We start from the raw sequence: 6,089 nt of genomic DNA on the forward strand, positions 1-6,089 counted from the left end.
GTGGATGCATCAGAAAGCAACTTGGAATTAGTATCTTAGTGAAGGATATTTGGCTTGCAGACTGGAACAGCCAGGGATCAAATCACAAACCTGATCAGAAGGTGACTTGTGCTAAATATTGAGGAGGAGCCACACTAGGTTGAGCTATTGTTACAGAGTTAGGGATTGTTACATGGAAGACAAAAGAAATGTTCTTGTCTCATGTTTGTTTGTTATTCAGAGATTTCATGGCTTCATGGTGTAGATGAATGACTTTTTGCACCAACCAGGCCGAGTTTATCTGCAAAGCAACACAAGTTATTGTGAGGTTCATCAATCATCCAGTAAAAGATCTAACCTTACTGAGTGGGACCAAGTATCTATCTATACTTTTCCTATGAAAAAACCTTCTAAAGCTGTCTATAGTTTTACTTCCAAAGTTCATCAGCAAACAGTTTGAATGCCTGTAATTATCAGGCTGTACTCAAGCCCATTAATTAAGTCTGAAAACTGTGCTGTGACTCCAAACCCAAGTACCCTCCTGGGAAATTATGGCTAATGTCACACTTGGACCTGCTGATAGAGAAGTGAGTCAGTGTAACCTTTATTAAATCAGGCAAAACAACACATACTTATTACTGTGGCAGCCTGCAGAAAGCAGGTTCGTTAATATAACACACTGACACATTTTGTCTTTGTTTTTATTGTTTATTAAAATACTTTTAAATCTCTAGTTTAAGAACCATCTAGTCCAGCAGGTGGCGGTAATGCACCTTAAAGCTCTAACCGCCAAAGAACCCAAAAGAAGAAGAAGCCGCAGAGTTCCCGCTTCATTGCGTTTGTGTTTAAGTTTATTGTTCTTCCTCATCTAAAGTGAAGCACTAAGGTAACTTTGATCTGAGTTCAGTCAATCTTGAGTTTAGCTCCTGAGTGAAGTTTTCTGTTGCTCTCCTCGGTCTCTGTTGTCAGTTATTTGGGAACCTGTTGAAAGAAAAAGCCTCTACATCAAGTCAAGCTGCTATGAACTAATTTACAAGAAGATATCAACAAATGCTAATGAAACACAGAGAAGAAAGCAGTGTTATTATTAGAAGAAAGCTTTTAAATTAGCTAAGTGTAATCAGAATTTCTCTTATTTTATTAGTCTGTTACTAAGCGCTAGTTAGCATCTCTGTGTCACTGTGTGGCACCTGCACAGTTTATGAATGCAGCATGTTATCCAAGCTAGCTAGCTAGCGCCACCCTTCATCCATATAAGGTCACTTCTGGCTACAAAAACATCCCAACATGTTGGCGGTAAAAGTGCTATAATGAAATCCATTTATGAGAAAGGTAAAAATAAATGTATTCCAGGATAAAACACAGCTGCCTTTATCAGTGCAAAGTTGTGTCGGCCCACAGGGCATGTGATTGTAAAAACTGGCCTCACTCTGAGAGGCCCATCATTAGAATCATTTCAAAGATTATTTGATATATTCTGATCAGTATTCAGTAAATGAGCCTGATTAACTGTTAGCAAAATAATAAGTATAGGCCAGAGATACCAGAGATGCATTTTTAAAACAAATACAGCCTCGAACCCTAAGAGGGGATCTGTGTTCTAATTTTATCACATTTAAATGTACTGCAGATTTTTTAAAGCTCCAAACAAAACTGAAATGTAGGAACAAAGATATATAGAATAGAATAGAATAGTCTTTTATTGTCTTTGCACATATTCAGCTAAATTGTGGGTGCTCCACACCAACTGTGCATGGAAAACAATATAAATAGTAAGACAGAAAGAATAAATAACATATAAGAGGAGTATATACAAAGAGGAGGAAGGCACACATTAGAGGACAGGTGGACAGAATGCTTGAAAGTAGTGCAATGGACTTGATGCAAGTATAGAATCGGAGTGTGACTGAGTGATGAGGGTTACTCAGATCATGGCTCAGATTTCTACACCCACTCAGATAGGATAATCTTCCAACGCACATCTGATCATTTCTCACGGCACACGTATGTGCCGCAACACAGTGGTCGGGAAACACTGTACTCGTTTATGCAGCTTCATTGATTGTTCTGTTTTCGTTCTTGGCCAGGGCCATTTTTAAAGAGGAATTGCTCTCCTGGTACTGGTGTGCCATAGTGCTGAATTTGATATCGGTGCTCAAACCTTTTGTGTCTGTTTAAAACAAGTTGCCCACCCAAGGAAGCTAAAATGTGTTGTTTGTGTTGTCAGATGAACATATGAGACACTTTGATTCTTCAGTGCAGTGTGGAGCCTAACAAAGTTCTGTTTTGTGTCCCAGCTGATCAGCAGGAGGAGAAGAGTCTGACGGAGCAGCAGAGGAACATTTAAGCTACTTGGACTCAGCTCAGCCACTGCAGAGAAAACAATGAGTTCGACACAGAAGGTGACAGATACTAGTGATAAGAAATACTCCATTAACCCTTTAAGGCCTATTGGAGCAGGAACGCTCCGTTTTGCGTAACAATTTTAAAATCCCGGTAGAACTGCAATTAAGCTAGCGCAATTATTTTATTTAGGAAGAGTTGCACTTACATCTTATGCCATCAGCTTGCCCTAGGTCACGGTTTTCTTCCACATATGTATTTACAAAAACTGCATGACTTTACCAGAAACACGCTTTGCCGATCCGATCAGCTGTTCATAGCACTTCCTACGTTGGAATAGATGTCAGCGCGAACTATCGCATGTCCGACTTTCCCTGCCAAAACCTGCCTTCAGGGATACCTATACTGGTGTTTTTAAAAGTCATGTTTGACTTTATTCTTTTCTGTATTGTTTCTGGGATGCTTAGAACTCAAATTGCACTGTTGGCAATAGTTTATTTTGATGCACATGCTGTTTGTTTTGCAAATTTGCATTATAATATTTATCTTTGTTTTTCCTGCAGGATATAAAAATCTCAAAAATACCCAAAACAAATTTCTTGTGGTTGGAAATAATATGCAACTTTTTTGCATTTACAATTTTGAGGGATAAACCTCTGAAATTTCTCTAACTAGAAATATGTGTAGAAACAGAACAAAACAAAACAAATGTAAACAATTTTTTGTATTTTATTGCAGTTTATTTGCACTTTATGTATTTACTATGGACTTAATGCATACATAATATTCAAATTTGGGATATAATGGTCATATTGATGTATAGCAACTTGAAATGCTCCCAAAAATGGCATTAAGGGCAGGTAAAAATATAAAGATAAGCTCTGGCAAACTTGGTTCTATGGTAGGTCTTAAAGGGTTAAAAGCTGAAGTACTGATATATATTTTATGCAAAAGTAACTGAACCTTGTGCTATATTAATGTAATGTAATAATCATGTTATAATACAATGCCTACATTGTAGAGGGTGACTTTGCCTCTAAAGAGGAAAATGGGCAGGGAAGAGGTTAAAGTGGGATTCAGCAGGTGGGGAACCCTAAAATTAGCTGTAGTGACTCAGTGTGGGGAAAACAGTCACTGTTCAAAATCATTTCTCTTGAGAGCTCCAGTCAATTTTCTTAATGTACAGGCTGTGATCAGCTGACCCGCTGCTCTCTGCGGATGTACACAACTGAATTCAACCAGATGTCTGCAGATGTTTCATGAGTTGTCCTGGCTGATTTCCATCCTCTACACCAGGGGTGTCAAACTCAATTGCACAGGGGGCCAAAACTCAAGGCACACTTTAGCTCGTGGGCCAAACAAGAAAAACATTTATTGTACATACTACAGCAATGTTTTTAAACATAAATATGAATACAAACAGACAGGAATATTATTCCAGAATAATTAAACTTAAAAAAATCAACTTTAACTTTAAATTTTTTGATCTTCATAAAAATATATCCTGTAAAAATTCTGCAAGTTAGAAATATGAACATGCTGCCAAAAACTCCAGAAAAAATAAATGAAAACATACACAAGGTTCGAGCTGCATATAGACGGAGCTGGGACATTGCTGCAGGAATGGAACTAATAAACTGTGCGGGCCATTCAGTGTCGTACTTTGCCTTGAGTGTACCATTACACTGCAGCTCCATCTGAATCTGCACAGGTGCAGTTTCCACGTAAATGGGTTGAGAAGCAGCTCGAAATTCTCTTTTTGTGCTTCACAGTCACCAAAGCACCGTGCGAACTCAGTGTGCTCAGTTTATCAGCAAAGTGCACCGACTTGGTTCAACATTACTTGGCAACAGGGAAAGTGAGGCAGGTTGCACTGGTGCATTTGTGTCAGCTTCACTTGAAATGCCTTCACTGCATCATACATGCCATGTCCATTGTTAAATCTCCCAATTCTTTTGATCTTTGGGCTGAAGGAAGGACAATACTCAGTGTATAAATGCTCAATCAACAATCATTTTATTCCATTCAATTCAACACTTTTGAGCATAAACCATCCGGAGGGGAGATGAGCGTGGGAGGGTGTCCGCCTGATCTCGAAGTGTCTGAGCGTTTCTCACATTCTTATAGCTTCAGCCCCCCTCCACCTAGTCATAAAAACCTAAACATTCACATTCTTTCTCTCTTACGGCGCCTAAGTTATGACTTTGGCTCCCTGTTTTATCTCCTCCTGATGAGATGGGGCAGAAAACCTCTCCGGTATGCTCTGTTCTCTTCTAATCAGACAAATAAGGCCATGACTCTCTGAAAACAGTATTTCCTATATATACTGCATTATAAGCAGTATAATGCATCACAAAACAAGATCATTCATTCGCAATAAATCAGCAGTCTAATGTAATACAAATCAGTTTAATAACTGTAATAGTTAACACCTTCTTCTAAGTCAGGAGAATAATGCAAACTAAAACTACATAATAATTTCACTATCTTTAATTTGGGGTATAATGTGGCATAAAATAATATAATAATCTCACACCATAAACTGACAGATTTCCTTGCTGAGCTTAAAAACTGTATTGAGAACGTTTCCCCAACTCAGCCAACGGACCTCTGTATGATAAGGAATGTCGCCAAACTCATAAATCTATTTCATTTTTTTTTTTTTTCTTTATTGTACAATGTACCAAAATACATCGCAGAACTTAAGCAGATCCATCAAAAATGTACAATTATAAATCTATTTCATAGAAGGATGAAATTGACAGTGATTTAAACCTTTAAACTCAGATAAAATTTACGGTTTCCGTTACAGTGATCGTTACATGCTCCATGTTTAGGACTTTACCACACAGCCTGGTGTATGATGCAGGACTGGATTTCATGTGTTACTGTTTAGGCTCAAATCAATTTGATCTTTGATGCCCGCAGTGATGAAATAACTCCCCTCAAATGCCTTAAACCAAAAGTAACAAGCCTGTTTTGAAAATGTAAGGAGTAGAAAATACAGATTTTTTTTTTTTTTTTTTTTTTTTTTTTTTAAATGTAGCAAGTAAAAGTAAAAAAAACCCTCAGGTTACAGTCAGTTGTTTTATTATCATTGAATAAATTAGACAGCTATAGAAATATATAATAGGAAACAGCAACAGGAAATATAAAAAAGTGCAGACCTGGTAAACATTTATTACTATTCTGAGTGTGTTAGCATTAATATTTGTGTACAAGCAGGAGGGATGGGCATGATTTTAGAGTGTTTGAACAATGATTAATTATTTTTAACACCAGGTTGGATGTAATGTGTTACTTCTACCAGTAGGTGGGGATAAGAGACCTTTAAGGTGTTTGGTGCCACACTCCACCTTCAGGTTTAAAACTAGTTTTAATGGAGGGAGTTTGAAGCTTCTGTTAGTTCAATGACTGCATTTCACTCACTGCCTCTGTTTGTATCTCTGTCACTGCAGGACAAACATGGACCGAGAAGTCAGCGCTCTCAGGAGGCCGACAAACCTCACAGAAGAAAGAGAGAGAAAAAAAACACCTGTGACGAGTGTGGGAAGGATTTTACTTTGAAGTCTAAACTAAAACAACATCAGCTCATCCACACTGGAGAGAGACCGTTCAGCTGTGACTTGTGTGGAAAGTCGTTTTCCTGGAAGAAAGCCCTAAAAACACACCAAATCGTCCACAGTGGAGTCAAAGCTTACAGCTGTGATCAGTGTGGCAGAGCTTTTACTCGAAGTAGCAACTTACAGAGTCATCTAGTTACCCAC

The 6,089-nt window shown here is 38.1% G+C and overlaps 1 long non-coding RNA gene across 1 annotated transcript; it reads left to right on the top strand.

Annotated features, from left to right (window-relative positions):
- Window positions 1–786: 786 nt before the first annotated feature.
- On the top strand, window positions 787–5,821 carry LOC109200273 (uncharacterized). Its single transcript, XR_002060459.1, has 3 exons — window positions 787–865; window positions 2,277–2,381; window positions 5,781–5,821. It is a non-coding gene; the product is annotated as an uncharacterized LOC109200273 (long non-coding RNA).
- The last annotated feature ends 268 nt before the right edge of the window (window positions 5,822–6,089 follow it).

Source organism: Oreochromis niloticus, unplaced genomic scaffold (assembly GCF_001858045.2).
Source record: "Oreochromis niloticus isolate F11D_XX unplaced genomic scaffold, O_niloticus_UMD_NMBU tig00008064_pilon, whole genome shotgun sequence".
In the NCBI taxonomy this organism is placed as follows: Eukaryota; Metazoa; Chordata; class Actinopteri; order Cichliformes; family Cichlidae; genus Oreochromis; species Oreochromis niloticus.